Source organism: Ovis aries, chromosome 21 (assembly GCF_016772045.2).
Source record: "Ovis aries strain OAR_USU_Benz2616 breed Rambouillet chromosome 21, ARS-UI_Ramb_v3.0, whole genome shotgun sequence".
Taxonomy (NCBI): Eukaryota; Metazoa; Chordata; class Mammalia; order Artiodactyla; family Bovidae; genus Ovis; species Ovis aries.
The window spans coordinates 35,845,135-35,861,565 of record NC_056074.1 but is presented as its reverse complement, the minus strand read 5'-3'; the positions used below and the strand labels follow the sequence as shown (position 1 = coordinate 35,861,565).

Genomic DNA, 16,431 nt, shown 5'->3' with positions numbered 1-16,431 from the left:
TGCTCCCTATCACTCTCCCATCACCCTCAGAAGGGACAGTCTAGCTTGTTTTTCTGGAACTGTTGGTAGTATCATAACCTATGCTTAATAGAAACAAGAATAGCATAAATATTGATTATTTTCCTTTCTCACTGCTCAGAATGGTGAGTTGGTGTCCTAGCAGTCTATCACAGTGACAAATTAGATGTTGCCTATTAACATTTGGCACATTAGACCAGCTTAAAATTAAATATTAAAAAACTAAAATAATAGGATATGATGATCCAGCCCCATCCTTCATGGCAAATAGAAGGAGAAAAGGTGGAAGCAGTGACAGATTTATTCATCTTAGGCTCTAAAACCACTGTGGATGGTGCCTGCAGCCATGAAATCAGAGGACGTTTCTTTCTTGGCAGGAGAGCTATGAGAAACATAAACAGTGTGTTGAGAAGCAGAAACCTCACTCTGCCCAAGAAACTGGTAGATGTTTGGCCTTTTCATTTGGGTTCCTAAGCTTTGTGTCCAGCCCCCACTGGTCTTTGAAGTTCCTCAGTTTTCTGGTCCTTCAGGATTCCCAAGATTATTTTGTGCATTTCTTTACCCAGTCCTGAAATCTCTTTAAGATTGTCAGATGGGAAATGTATTCAGAAGCTACATGTTAGACCTCAGAATAGTCACTGTCATCAAGTTGTCACTGCTTCTAGGCTTTACAGTGGTCAGAGGAGGAAGTACACATTTTGCTTAAAAATTAAAACAGAATAAAAATAGTTGGTACAAACTTATGCTTTCAGTTCAAGATTTAAGACAGCAGGATTTGAATTAAACTTCTATTTGTTATGTGTGGCCCTCTTTTTCTAGCCACTGAAAGGTTTACTTCAAAAACATTAGTTGTAATTATTGTCTTGCTTTTACCTGTTAACATACATAGGATTCTGTCACAATTACAGAAACAATATGAGGAACAATAAATTGTTGAATTATTGCTCGCCGCTGCTACGATGCCAGTGCAGATGAATGGCGGCTGCAACAGCAGTGCAGAAGCATGGCAGAGAGGAACTACCCCATGTCCAAATCAGAGGCAGCAGCCTAGAGGAGCTTCCCTACTTCCAAAGTAAGGAGCAGTGGCTCTGCTTTGCTGGAAGAGCCGTGAAGACATACCCCACGTCCAAGGTAAGAGAAACCCAAGTAAGATGGTAGGCACTGAGAGAGGGCATCAGAGGGCAGACAGAATGAAACCACATTCAAAGACAACTAGCCAATCTGTCACCCGGACTACAGTCTTGTCTAACTCAATGAAACTAAGCCATGCCATGCGGGGCCACGGAAGACGGACAAGTCATGGTGGAGAGGTCTGACAGAATGTGGTCCACTGGAGAAGGGAATGGCAAACCATTTCAGTATTCTTGCCTTAAGAACCCCATGAACAGTATGATAAGGCAAAAAGATAGGACACTGAAAGATGAACTCCCCAGGTCGGTAGGTGCCCAATATGCTACTGGAAATCAGTGGAGAATTAACTCCAGAAAGAATGAAAGGAGGGAGCCAAAGCAAAGACAACACCCAGTTGAGAGTGGGACTCGTGATAGAAGCAAGATTCGATGCTGTAGAGAGCAATATTGCATATGAGCCTGGATTGTTAGGTCTATGAATCAAGGCAAATTGGAAGTGGTCAAACAGGAGATGACAAGAGTAAACATAGTCAGTCTAGGAATCAGCAAACTAAGATGGACTGGAATTGGTCAATTTAACTCAGATGACAATTATATCTACTACTGTGGTCAAGAATCCCTTAGAAGAAATGGAGTAGACATCATAGTCAACAAAAGATTCTGAAATGCAGTACTTGAATGCAATCTCAGAAATGACAGTATGATCTCTGTTCGTTTCCAAGGCAAACCATTCAATATCACTGTAATCCAAGTCTATGCCCTGACCAGTAACACTGAAGAAGCTGAAGTTGAACAGTTCTATGAAGACCTTAAAGACCTTCTAGAACTAACACGCGAAAAAGATGTCATTTTATAGGGGACTGGAATGTAAATGTAGGAGTCAAAAAACACTGGGAGTAACATGCAAATTTGGCCTTGGAGTACAGAATGAAGCAGGGCAAAGGCTAATGGAGTTCTGCCAAGAGAATGCACTGGTCATAGCAGACACCCTCTTCCACAAACATGAGAGAAGACTACACATGGACATCACTAGATGATTGGAACCAAAATCAGATTGATTATATTATTTGCAGCGAAAGATGGAGAAACTCTATACAGTCAGCAAAAATGGGATCTGATGGTGGTTCAGATCATGAACTCCTTATTGCCAAGTTCAGACTGAAATTGAAGAAAGTGAAGAAAAGCACTAGACCATTTTGGTCTAGTGGAAGTTAGAAATAGATTTAAGGGATTAGATCTAATAGAGTGCCTGATGAACTATGGACGGAGGTTCATGAATTTAACAAAATGGCTGTCTGAGGAGGCCTTACAGATAGCTGTGAAAAGAAGGGAAGCCAAAAGCAAAGGAGAAAAGCAAAGATATACTCATTCGAATGCAGAGTTGCAAAGAATAGCAGGGAGAGATAAGAAAGCCTTCCTCTGTGATCAATGCAAAGAAATAGAGGAAAATAATAGAATGGGAAAGACTCGAGATCTCTTTAGGAAAATTAGAGACACCAAGGGAATATTTCATGCAAAGATGAGCTAAATAAAGGACAGAAATTGTATAGACCTAACAGAAGCAGAATATATGAAGAAGAGGTGGCAAGAATACACAGAAGTACTGTACAAAAAAGATCTTCCTGACCCAGATAACCACAATGGAGTGATCACTCACCTAGATCCAGACATCCTGGAATGTGAAGTCAAATGGGCCTTAGGAAGCATCACTATGAACAAAGCTAATGGAGGTGATGGAATTCCAGTTGAGCTATTTCGAATATTAAAAGATGATGCTGTGAAAATGCTGCACTCGATATGCCAGCAAATGTGGAAAACTCAGCAGTGGCCACAGGACTGGAAAAGTACAGTTTTCATTTGAATCCCAAAGAAAGGCATTGCCAAAAAATACTCAAGCTACAGCACAACTGCACTCATCTCACATGCTGGTAAAGTAATGCTTAAAATTCTCCAAGCCAGGCTTCAGCCTTACATGAGCCATGAAATTCCAGATGATCAAGTTGGTTTTAGAAAAAGCAGAGGAACCAGAAATCGTATTGCCAACATCTGACGGATTATCGAAACAAGAAGAGAATTCCTGAAAAACACCTACTTCTGCTTTACTGACTATGGCAAAGCCTTTGACTGTGTGGATCACAATAAAATGTGGAAAATTCTTAAAGATGTGGGAATACCAGACCACCTGACCTGCCTCTTGAGAAGCCTATATACAGGTCAGGAACCAACAGTTAGAACTGGACATGGAACAACAGACTGGTTCCAAATAGGAAAGGAGTAAGTCATGGCTGTATATTGTCACCCAACTTATTTAACTTATATGCAGAGTACATCATGAAAACACTGTGCTGGAGCAAGCACAGGCTGGAATCAAGATTGCCAGGAGAAATATCAATAACCTCAGATATACAGATGACACTACCCTTATGGCAGAAAGTGAAGAAGAACTAAAGAACCTCTTGATAAAGGTGAAAGAGGAGAGTGAAAAAGATGGCTTAAAGCTCACCTTTGAGAAAACTAAGATCATGTCATTTGGTCCCATCACTTTAATGCCAATAGATGGGGAAACAGTGGAGACAGTGGTTGACTTCAGTTTTCTGGGCTCCAAATCACTGCAGATGTTGATTGCAGCCATGAAATTAAAGCACGCTCACACCTCAGAAGGAAAGTTGTGACCAACCTAGGAAGCATATTGAAAAGCAGAGACATAACTATGTCAACAAAGGTCCGTGTAGTCAAGGCTATAGTTTTTCCAGTGGTCATGTATGGATGTGAGAGTTGGGTTGTAAAGAAAGCTGAGCCCCAAAGCATGAATGCTTTTGAGTTGTGGTGTTGTAGAAGACTCTTGAGTGTCCCTTGGACTGCAAGGAGAGCCAACCAGTCCATCCTAAAGGAAATTAGTCCTGAAGGTTCACTGGAAGGACTGATGCTGAAGCTGAAACTCCAAAACTTTGGCCACCTGATGTGAAGAGCTGACGCATTTGAAAAGACCCTAATGTTGGGAAAGACTGAGGGCAGGAGGAGAAGGGGATGACAGAGGATGAGATGGTTGGATGGCATTACCGACTCAATGGACATGAGTATGTGTGGACTCCGGTAGTTCGGACGGACAGGGAGGCCTTGTGTGCTGCCATTCATGGGCTCACAAAGAATCGGACACCACTGAACAAATGAACTGAACTGAAGTTGTTAAATATAGTGTCAGATTTCTTTCCCTTTTTTCTTTCGGTTTTCTTTGGTTTTGTTTTTGATGGGCAGTATTTTTGTTTTTCCTTAGACAATAATCCACTCTGAATGTAGAGTCTCAAGTCTGAATTTTAAAGCCACTTAAGTAATGTGTTGTTACAGTTAGCTAGTCAACAACTTGGTGCAATTAGATTTATTAGTCTTTGTTCTCAATTTGTTCAGTTCAGTTCAGTCCTTCAGTTGTTCCTGTTTCTTTGCAACACCATAGACTGCAGCATGCCAGGCTTCCCTATCCATCACCAACTCCCGAAACTTGCTTAAGCTCATGTCCATCGACTTGGTGATGCCATCCAACCATCTCACCCTGTCTTCTGCTTCTCCTCCTCCCTTCAATCTTTCCTAATATCAAGGTCTTTTCCAACGAGTCAGCATGTTTAGTATGCATTCAGTCTCTTTTTAAATCAACAAACAGAATTAAATTCTTCTCTGTCGCTACTGCACTTCCAACTCTAGGCCAGAAGCAAAAATCTGCAGAGACTGAAGGCTGATTCCAGCACATTGCTGTGGAGATTTCATTCCCACTGTTTTTTTAGGGGAAAAAAATTATTTGCTAACATTACAATCAGTAGATTGTACATAAATATCCACACTCTGATTCTCTTGAAAACATGGCCAACTGGCCTGCTTTCCAGCATGGGTGAAGTGGAGGAAAGGCTGCTCCCAGTGGTAAGGCCTGTGCTGCCGAGGGTCCAACATGGCCACCTAGCCCTAGTATCATATCTCCTGTCTCCCGGGGTCATGAGTTTGTGAGAACTAGATTGCTAGCTCTCTTAAGATAAACACTACTTTTGTCTTGATCAACTTTGAATTTGAATCCTTTAACCCAGAACCTGGTACACAGTTCTTGCTTGTATGTTTGTTGGATGATATAAAATATCTTGTGGATGCATATGACATTTATTCCAATACTGAAACCATGCAACTGAGGTACTGCTCTGTCCTAATTCTTTGATGCAGACTGGCATCATAGATGCCCCTGAAGTCTGCCATTAGACCCACACCCTAAAGCCAGTTGTGTGTCCCTGGGCTGTGCCTGAAGTCTTCACTTTGCCATTTGACAATTTATCCTCCTAGCAGTCTCCTTTCCAATGAAGATAGGAATGCATGAGGTGGCTAGGAAGATGACATGAAACCACGAATGTTAAACATGGCCTCTAGTATCCATTTTCATAATGTTCTTAGCAATTTTTTCTCCAAGTAGGCAAGGTTCTCCGTCTTCATAGATGTCCATGCAGATCAGTTTGATTTTCCAGCCAAGCTTCAAGGAAGAGATTACAGCTCAGTTCTCTGTATTCTGAGAAGCTTCAAAGGCCACTTGCCAAGGACACTGATGAAGGTAAAGATTTTATTGAGAGTTTTGTGTTTTTTTTCAGATCTTTTAGTGGCCTAAAGCAGAAAACTAGGGTAGGTCAAAACAATTATAACTAGGGGCTCCTGGGCACCACTACATGCTAAGAACCCAAACTTCCCTGAGTATCTAGAGTCAGGAAAGAAGCATGAAGTGGCTTGTGCTCCTCGGGCTGGTGGCTTTCTCCGGGTGCATAGTCAAGTATGGGGACTGTAAGTCTCATCATATTCCTTTCTCGCATTTTTCTTTTCATCTGATTATTCTTCCACCCATCAGGTTTAGAAGGGAATGGAATCTTTCCCTAAGAGTCTTAAAGTTCAACTCTTTCTTATTGATAAGTAACTTGCTCTAGGAACTGTAGATCCCGAGGTCTTCTGTAGATTTGCATGGTTGTACAATTCTTGGGGTCCAGTCATGTCATGACCTGTTGAAAATGCAACTCCTTGCAACTGTTCAGTGCACAGTCTATGCAGATATCAATGTGGTCCTGTGGAATAGCACTTTTCTACATTTTATTCAACATGCTCTATTTTTTTCCTTGTCTACTTCAGTGTGTATATGCCTATGTCTGCATCTCTGCATTACTGTCACTTATCTCTCCATCTCTTTGGAGGTCACTGGGAGTGTATTTCTCTCTGTGTTGTTTTCTCTTAATTTTTCATTTGATACATCCTTCCTTCTCAAGCCTCTGAGTTTCCCTTACTTGTTCCCTATATCTTGGATTCTTTTTTCAACTCACTTCTCTTTCAAAGAGGAGAAAGATACACTGTTTTATATACACTGTTTTATATCTGACAAGCAGTGTGACCACAGTCAACTCAGAAACCTCTTGTATTTCAAATTCCTCCCTTGTATAAGAGGATAAGAGTCCCCCTTCTACCTCCTTCCTTGAGGTTCTATGAGAAGGATAGTGTGGGATGGCAACAGCAATGCTAATGGCTGTCATGTTGAGACTTCCTATTTATCAGGTACCTTATATCCATCACTTCACTTATCCCCAAGATATTCTTTTTGGAGGGTTTGTATTGTTACATTCCACCATTTTACTGAAGGGAAGACTGAGACACCACATGGTCATATGGCTTACCCAAGATTGCAGAACAGAACCTGTATTCAAAGTGATGTCTTTGTCATCATATATGCATAAAATTCTGATAATAATGTGCCTCATAAAGATGATTAGAAAATACACAGGGCCATTACAGTGACAGTTATGCCTTAACACTGACAGTTTGTTGTAGCATCTTTGTTTTCTTTGTCAAATGCTCGGTGAAAGAATACCTTTAAGGTGAGTGAAGACCATGAGAAAAACCCTCAGTGGAAAAAACATGCTGAACAATTTCCTGAAAGAACATGCTTACAGTCTGTCCCAGATTTCTTCTCCTGACTCAAATCTAACTATTCACCCACTGAGAAACATCATGGATGTGAGTATTTTGGGAGGATGGTGCTCCACAACGCCATCTGGTGCTCTAGTTTAGCACTGAGACTCATCTGGAGGTGCCTGGTGGAATGTTGGGGTTGGGGTTCCTACAGAAGGCAGAGACACTGGAAAACAGGGACCCCACCCAGAGGAGAAGGCACTTTCATTCTCAACTGTTGGACTTGGTGACTGGGCCCAGCAATTATCAGGTGGCACATAAACATCCATTTCTAAGTCAAAGATGTGTCATTAGTTTGAGGGCAATTGTTGCTTAGGAACCAGGTGAGCCGCTCAGTTACAGATGAAGAATGAGCCATCACTGATCAAAAGGTAGAACCAACTGCAAAGCAACTGTGACTCCCCTGGCAGAGGAATTCAGTTTCCACAGATGCAAGAACCACAGCAGTAAAAAGTTACTGAACCCATATTCCATGTAAGGCCATAAGAATCTAACACTGTGGTTACTGTTTTTAGATTAGACAAAGGGTTTATTTTGTCTTCAAGAATGCCCATGCCAGCCTGAGAGATAGGCAAAGGGTATATACATGTCGAGTGAAAGGGTCACCCGTGTGGAGTTGATTGGATGTGGTCTGATAGAGGGAGTGGCTGGGGTTGATCCAGAAGGACCTCCTGGAGAAGGGGACGCTGAGGCTGTGATTGAAGAGACTACAGACCTTCTCAAATGAAGGCACCAGGACTTCCCTGGGTGTCCAGCAGTCCTGGAGGCCCAGTGATTATGCCTCTATGCTTCCAATGCAGGAGGTACCACTTCAATGCCTGGTCATAGAATCAATATACTGCATACAACGTAGAACAGGAAAAATATATCAAATGGCAGACACCTCTGTGACCAAAGTCTGTGAGCTGCACGGTGGTTAGAAAGTGATCTCAAGAGATATGTGACACCCAGAGGGAGGCATTAGTGTGGGAATAGAGGGTAGCCAGTTCTGCACTAACCTACTCTCTCCTTTTCACTGTAGATGCTCTACGTGGGTAACATCACCATTGGAACACCCCCTCAGGAATTCCAGGTTGTCTTTGACACAGGCTTATCTGATTTGTGGGTGCCCTCTGTCTTTTGCCAAAGTCTAGCCTGTGGTGAGTACAGACACCCCGTACCCAGACCATCCTTCACTTGCCCTGTTGCCCTGTTTCCACCCTTGGCACCTGATGACACTCATCTCTTGTGTCTGCAGCTACAAGGTTATGTTCATACATCTTCGGTCTTCCACCTTCCGGCCTACACAAAAGGTCTTCAACATCAAGTACAATCCTGGAAGGATGAAAGGACTTCTTGTATGACACAATTTGGGTAACAAATGCTGAGTCAGGACCGGCTATGGAGTGAGCCCAGATTGCAAAACAGATGCAGGACCCTTCTTAGCCTAACTCCCATAGATATTGGCCATCTACCCACAGGATTCTGCATCTGGGAGACAGTGCATGTGGTGACACATGAGCAAACAGATTAGCTAACCCAGAGAGTGGCTTGAGGTGTGGACTTGCAGCTCCTCTGCCCATGAGCAGTTCAAGGATCATTTTGCTGGGAGTGAGAAGAGGGGGAAAAAGCACCCACTTATATATTCACAGACTGTTCCAGGCGCTTTCAGGTTTAGTCCTGCAACAGCCCCACACAGCAGTTACTCTGATTAGCTCATGAGACATAAGAGGAAACTGGGGTGCAGACAGCAAGGGCCTTGCTGAGGGCACACATGTGGTAAAAGGTGGAGTTAGGCTGGCTTTTCAGGACTGAAGTTGCTGTGGGGTGTTTGGGGACAGGATAAAACTGATCTGTGCACCCTGGGGGCACTCAAGTGCTTCAGGTATCCAGAGTGGGAAACTGGAAGCCTGAGAAGTCTAGGGGCCTATAAATGAGTTCTCACTCTAGAAGACCTTTGAGAGTCTAATTAACCTATGGTCTGCCTCCCCCAATTATTTGAGTAGTTCCGCTATCTCACATTCTCTCTCATACACACGCACACAAATACAAACATATCCCCAAAGGTGAATTCCCCATGCAGTAATTTCATAGAACCCTGCAAGCAAGATTGTGTTTTCGGCTTGTCTTCCTGGACAGATGCAGAATCCACAGTACATTACGGAGAATGCAATCCATTCCTGTCATTAGGTCACGGTGATGCCAAAGAGGAGGCTATCTTGCTCTCCACTCAGTTTGTCCATAAGGTGGTGCCAATGGGTCCTGGCCTGACTTGGTTGCCCCACCTGGACAGAAGCCACGAGGCCAATTTGACTCACTCAGGCGGTGTTTTTCAGAGGGGCAGATGTTACAAAATTCACAGCCTCTCTCAAGTGGAACCAAGATTCCCCTCCCAGCTTGGTCTAACCATCTGTGGGCCACCAAAGACAGAGCCCAGCCTCAATTCTTCTCTGAGGATCTAATGGCAATGCACCCCAGCCCTGTCCTAGCCCCGCTTCATGTATCTGTAAGTGGGAACACTCTTCTCTCCCACAGACTGGGGACCTTGTAAGTACTGACCAGCCGTTCTGTATAAGCCTGGCGGAAACCGGATTTGAGGGTATACCTTTTGATGGCATCTTGGGCTTGAACTACCCAAACATATCCTTCTCTGGAGTCATCCCCATCGTTGACAAGCTGAAGAATGAAGGTGCCATTTCTGAGCTTGTTTTTGCCTTCTACTTGAGCAAGTAAGTCTGAGATGGAAAATCACTTTATCCAAATTAGCAGTAAGATACTTTCAATGCTTTCAGATGCACGAAAATTATAGAACACTTGATAAAGAAGTATCCTGAGAGATAATCTAACCCAGGATAACTATGGCCCCAGGGCCCTATGTGGCTTCACCAGTGGCTTTTATAAATAACATTTTATTGGAACACACCCTGCTCCTGGGCTCAAGATCAGCAAATTGGTCTCTGCGGCTGAGTGAGGAGGAAGACTAATGGAAAGGAACAGGAAGTATGTGGAATAAAAGGCATTAGGATTTGCTTATGTATTTGATAAGGAAATAAGGAGAAGGATGGTGGATATCTTTCCTTCCTCATTAGAATTTCACTGGGAGCCCAGGACCAGCTACCCAATTTGTGGAGCCAGTGAAAAATGAAAGGGTGGGACACAAAACTCTGGAACTCTTGTTCAAGAAAGATGAGGCATTTCAAGAAAGGGAGAGCAGAGGTGGGGTCACTTCTGAGTGTGAGGCCCTTTGGACAGTAGAGGTCACGGGCCAGTGGAGCCAACTCTTGGTGACCTGAACCCACACCCTTAGAACTCCCAGGCCTTGATTTTCCTGAAAAATGATAAGGTGGATAAGGGGAAAGCCAAACACTTCAGCACCCTGTCCTCTGAGTGTGTCTGAACACTCAGGTCCCTGGAGACCCAGGGCATCTTCAGAAGACATAGTGAGTGGAGCTCAACCAAGCAATTCAGCTTCTGACCTCCTCTGTGCCACTCACTAGCCAGTTACAGACCTCAGTCTAGATCTCAATCGCCCCCCGACATTATTTCTGCATCTGTATGTGGGGACCTTATTAGGGCTTTGACAGGTAGACAAGCACAGCTCTCAGACAGTGCTGTTGTTACTGTCCTCCAAGGATCACCCCCTCACCTTTCTCTACAGAGACAAGCGGGAGGGCAGTGTGGTGATGTTTGGTGGGGTGGACAACCGCTGCTATGAGGGAGAGCTCAACTGGGTACCATTGATCCAAGCGGGCAACTGGATTGTACACATGGACTGGTAAGCCTCTCCCTCTGAGGGTCTGCTCAAGTGATGCTCCCGCTACTGTACATGGACACAGGTAGGCACACACAAATGCATTCTCAGACACACAGTCACACAAAAATACACACCAACTTCAACGACAGAGACAGACACACAGACACATGGAAACACACAAGCTGACACACATAAACATACAGAGACACATATAAACATTCATAGCTAGTTAGAAACACAAGCACACACAGAGACACATACAAACACACATACAAACAAACACACAAGCACACAGATACACAAACAACCCATGGGTTCATAATCCCCAGGCCTTCTGAGCATGGCTCTGACCAGGGTCCTAAAAGGGTCCAGAGAGGTCTGTGCAGCTGGGACAGAGCTGCATCCACTGCCCTTTGAGGTGGGGAGCATGTTTAGAGGACTCTACATTGTGGTGAACAGAGGATCAGGGAGAATTTCAGCAGCCTGAACAGAGTTATGATAAGATGACCAACAGTCCAGGGCTACCAAGGACATAGGAAGTTCTCAGTACAGATAAATGTCTGTTTAAGAACAGGGAAAGTTCTAAGCAAATGGGGACAACTGGTCTCCTTAGGGAGTAGCTACTCAGCAATGGAGAGAGGTTGGCTGCAGTCTTAAGATGTGAAAGCAACTAATAAAAAAGACACCCCACATACCTTGGCACACAGTGGGGGGTGGCTATAAGAGAGAATCAGGAAGGTGGGATCTAGGAGTGACCTGAGGACAAGAGGCATAATTAATAGGTTTCTGTGTGAGACCCACAGACAAAAGCTGATCTGTCCTTTGGAGTTTCTGTGGGCTAGTTATATATTTCCTGGTCAGGGTCTCAGGGTCTGAGCTGATTGTAGGAGCAGTGCTGGGAGAAACCGTCTCCCAGAGGAGCCCCTTTCTCCCCCTACTGTGAGAATCTTCTGCCCTGGTTAATCTCCTTCTTCACTCTGTGTGCTACCTGTTATTTGTTCCCCACCAGATACAGCTCTCTGGATGTTTCTTATTGTTTTCTCAGTCTTCATTCAGTCATTGAACAGACAAGCATTGGGCATCCAGTGTGTGCCAGGCACTTGTGCCAGGGACACAATGAGAATACAACTGTCTCTCACATCTAAGATGGCAGATGTACATGAAGCAACTCACCCACATAGTGAATTGTGACTTTGGAACATGCTAGACATGAGGAGGAGAAGGCAATGGCAACCCACTCCAGTTCTCTTGCCTGGAAAATCCCAGGGATGGTGGAGCCTGGTGGGCTGCTGTCTATGGGGTTGTACAGAGTCAGACACAACTGAAGTGAGTTAGCAGCAGCAGCAGCAGCAGCAGCAGCAGACATGAGGAAGGGTCTACAGACAGTGACCAAGACAGGAGACTGATAAACACGGGGGGAAAGACTTCCCGAAAACTGTACAGTTAAGGTGGAATCTGGAAGATGAGAAAAATTTGCTAGTCAAAATGGGGTGGAATCTTCTAGGAAGGAAGACCAGCCTGTGTCAAGGTGCAAAAGATCCTGGTGTATTCAAGTACTGCATTCAAGGATGTCAAGAAAGGTGCTGTGTCAGGAGCAAAGGGCTGTTTAGGAGACAGTCAGGAAGGGGGCAACTCTGGTGAGACTCAGAGTGACCTTGATGCCCACTTTCTTCCACTATCTCTCAGCATCTCCATGAAAAGAAAGATAATTACTTGTTCTGGAGGCTGTGAGGCCCTTGTGGACACAGGAACAGCACTGATCAAAGCCCAAGAAGACTGGTCAATAACATACAGAAGCTCATCGGCCCCATGCCACGGGATTCCAAGGTGAAGGGTCATGCCCCAGGGTCACTCCCAGTCTCCACACAAAACATGGATCTCCAAGGCCAACCTCTCTCCCTCTCTCTCTAACAGCACTACGTTTCATGATCTGCGGTCAATACCCTGCCTTCTATTATCTTCACCATCAATGGCATCAACTACCTGGTGCCAGCAGGAGCCTACACCCTCAAGGTGAGGGGACAATACTGAGGGGTGGTTCTCAAACTGCAGCTTGCAGCAACCGACAGGGTGTTGTTGGGAGGAGACGCCCTCTACTGGCCATCTCTCACCATTGCAGATGCTGATGAGCCCTGTGGCTGAGTTAAGTGACTGCCAGAAAACCAACCATTTGAGATTAAAGGGCCGTCTGGGACACTGATCTTCCTGAAATAAATATGGAGATGCCACACAATGCTGGTATGGTGGGAATCACAAGGAGAGGGGAACACTAAGGTCCTCAGTCCTCAAAGAGCTTCAATTCAATCTGAACCCTTAGCTGTATGAACATGGAAGTCAGCTCTAGCAGTCCCTGAAATAGGCCATGTAACAAGGAAAATGGTTGGGGACAGTCCCAGTGTGATGTCCCAGCATAAGTTAACAGGCTCCCTTCCATTCTCAAGTTTTTTCTGGTTTGGATGATAAATTACATGGTCAGCCTAGTACTCGGCTGCATCTTCCCCTTACTCTGGCCAGGTGCCTCCTTTGTGAGTTGGGATACCCAACCCCTCTGTGGGGAGGCTGGATACTAAGGTGAATAAAGGGTGCACAGTGACTGCTCAGTCCCGCCACCGGATGGAGGCTTCATGTCAGCTCCCTGTGGGAGTTCAGATCAGGCTGATGGGCTCAAAGAAGGCTTTTGAGGAAGAGAGGGAATTTCAGGGATTCTAAAACTGCAAACTCATTGAGCCATATGGGGGGTTGCTTGGCTCTAGGCAGAACTGCACTGGATTTCATGCAAATGGCATCTCAAGGAGGTTTGCACTGGGGCACTGAGGACTAACTAGGGGTGATGAGGGCTAGGGACTGACCAGTGGGGATGGGGAACCAAGGTATGTTACCCAACCAAGCCTGGAGTGGCCAAGGAGGGTGAGTGTGGGCCAAAGGAGGCTTCACAGAGTTCCTGAGTTAACGTGTTGTTCGCACTGCTCTGTTTAAGATGGATAACCAACAACGAATTGCTGTGTAGCACAGGGAACTCCGCTCAGTTATATGACAACCTGGTTGGGAGGGATATCTTTGGGACCAGGGTACCCAGATACATATGGTTGAGTCCCTTTACTGTCCATCTGAAACTCAGAATATTGTTAATCAGCTATACTCAATACAAAATAAAATTTTTAAATGAAGTATGGATTGTGGAGATGTAGGAGGAGAACCAGCATTCTCTGCAGAGAAAACAAGGAGCAGAACTCAGAAGGAAGGAAACAGGAAGTGAGGAGAACTATGGACACACTTGTTCTTTTCTAAAAAATTATATTGACATGTGGCTAATCTTCAGTGTTGTGTTAAGTTCTGCTGCATTGCAATGTGATACACATAAAAAGTGTGTTATATACATAAAAATACTTTTTCTTATCCTTTTTCATGTGATTTATCACTGAATATTGAATATAGTTCCTTACACTCTACAGTAGGACATTGTTGTTTTTCATTCCTCTGTTTCCCCAACTCCCAGTCCTCCACTTACCACACCCTTCCTCATGGCAACCTCATGTCTTGCCCCTGTTTGGTTTTGGTTGAACTCTCATATCCCCTGCTGCTGAGAAAACCCCTTGATACTTACCAAAAGAGGGAAATAAGACAAACTGTGCTGGTTCTGGGTATTGGGGGGAGTTACCGGTAAGGGCTCATGCTGACTAGTATATGTCTCTGACTCCCCCAGGATTCTAGAGGCAACTGCTATACAACTTTTAAAGAGAACACAGTGAGGACATCTAGAGAGACCTGGATCCTGGGTGACGTCTTCCTGAGGCTGTATTTCTCAGTCTTTGATTGAGGAAATGACAGGATTGGCCTGGCACGGGCACTGTAAATGCTTAGAGTGGTTCAGGAATCAGAAAGGCCTCTCCTAACATACACTCACTCATCCTTTGAGCACTCCTTCCCAGGATGCTGGTGAACTGTATTTGGTGGTCTGCACACCCGATTCTCAGTAAAGAATAAAGGATTTCACTCGTAATGGTGCTGAAACAAATGGGTGCATCTGTTTGTGTCTGGGAGGTATACAATGATCAGGGAGGTTCTAAAACCAAGTCTGAATCAAAATTGAGAGTAGCCGTACTCCAGCTGGCTTCAAGAAAAGGAAAACTCATTGAAATGATTCTGGGAATCCAGGACACAAGAATCAGAGCAAATGCAAAGATCTCAGTGACTGGATCAAAGAAATCAGAAGTCATCAGTTCTCTCTCACTCTCGCTGTTTCCCTTCACACTTCTTTGTTGGTTTTAGCCTGGCAACTTTCTTCCTTAAGGCTTCTACACCTAGTGAGGGAGTCCAAGCTACCTGCCCTAGGGTTTTAAATCCCGAAGGCATCACCTAGTAATGAAAGAAGATTGCAGACATCAGAGTTAAAGGTGTTCTCTGAATGACCCACCTCAGATCACATGTACAGCCCCAGATCTGCCATCCTGGCTGGGACATGGGGACTTATGATAGGCTTTACATGATAGGCTTATGATAGGCCTTGCTTATGATAGGCTTTTTGGCCCTGACCCAGCAGCACACATGATTGTCAATTTCCTGTGGAATTACATGCCTGAAACTGGGAACAGGCAGTCCCAAGTATAGCGACTGGCAGACGGTCTAGGCCATGGAAGAGTTTTTGATGACCCACCTACTCCACCACATCCTCATTCAGAGGAATTATAAGGGGTAATGAAATAGACTCTCTTCATCCCATCTCAGATGACCTTATCACTGGGCTTCTCCTCCAGGGGAGTTTGGGTGAGGTACTTCATGCAGAGCTGGTTCCCTTTTGTTCCCACACCCCTGTCACCAGCTCTCTGCCACATATGCCTGCTCTGTCCCTTCCAGTCCTACTTGGTAAGTGGTGGCCCCAGTGGATCCCTGAGCCATCCCCCTCCTCCAGGGCCCAGAATGCCCCTTCCTTGGCCTCCAGTGCTGCTGGGGAGAATGCAATGCATGTATCGGGTACCCAAGGTACATATTGACTTCAGGCTTTCTGAGCTTCCTCCAGATGTGGAGCTACAAAATATTTGCTTGGAGCTGCCATGGTTAGGTAGATTTGCAGTGGAAGCATCCATTCTTTCCACCTTGAAGCCCTCAGTAGATGCCTCAGCTAAGACAGCAGGGGTTAGAGGTTGACTGCCTTTCAGATTGACTGGTTTGATCTCCTTGTTGTATAAGGGACTCTCAAGAATCTTCTCAAGCACCACAGTTCAAAAGCTCAATTTTTAGCCATTCCTCCTTTCTTATGGTCCAGATGGCACATCTGTACCTGGTTACTGGAAAAACCGTAGTTTTGACACTACAGCCCTCTGTAGCAAAGTGAGTCTCTGCTTTTTAGTACACTGTGCAGGTTTTTCATAGCCTTTCTTCCTTCCAAGGAGCATGTGTCTTTTCACTTTGTGGCTGCAGTCAAGGTCCATAGTGGTTTTGGGGCCCAAGAAAATAAAATCTACCACTGTTTCCACTTTTCCCTCATCCATAAGCCATGACATGCTGTGATAGCATGCCACGAATGTTGAGTGTCTTTTTGTGAATAGTTTTTTGAATGTTGAGTTTAAGCCAGTTTTT

At 44.7% G+C, this 16,431-nt stretch overlaps 1 pseudogene; it reads left to right on the top strand.

The window, feature by feature from the left end:
• Window positions 1-5,887: 5,887 nt before the first annotated feature.
• Window positions 5,888-14,853, top strand: LOC101106556 (pregnancy-associated glycoprotein 1-like; annotated as a pseudogene).
• The last annotated feature ends 1,578 nt before the right edge of the window (window positions 14,854-16,431 follow it).